The sequence below is a fragment of the Octopus bimaculoides genome, chromosome 16 (genome assembly GCF_001194135.2).
Source record: "Octopus bimaculoides isolate UCB-OBI-ISO-001 chromosome 16, ASM119413v2, whole genome shotgun sequence".
Taxonomy (NCBI): domain Eukaryota; kingdom Metazoa; phylum Mollusca; class Cephalopoda; order Octopoda; family Octopodidae; genus Octopus; species Octopus bimaculoides.
The window spans coordinates 10,702,691-10,703,069 of NC_068996.1; positions in this window are offsets into that span (position 1 = coordinate 10,702,691).

Below are 379 nucleotides of genomic sequence, written 5' to 3' on the forward strand. Positions count from 1 at the left end.
TAAAAGTGTATAAACTAATCCCTTGTTGAAAGTAACTGGATACAAATGCAATCGCTAGGTGTCTATGCAACAGAAACGAGCATCGGGCAAATTTAAATCAAATGTGTTGTAACTGACTGTAGAAATAATAAGGAAGATGATGCAGATGTACTAATCCCCATATTCATCGTTACTGTATTGGATATACACTCGTTGAGATATTCATAATCTAGAGAAGCGAATGCATGATTTACCCATCGGATGAAGTGCAGTGGGATTGCTTAATTCAAGTAACTCTAGGACCTCACTACAGCTCGGTGTGGTTAGACTTAAATTGGATTATAACTAAGTGCTTGAATCGTACCCGCCTGGATATTGTACCCCTAACTATAATATATAT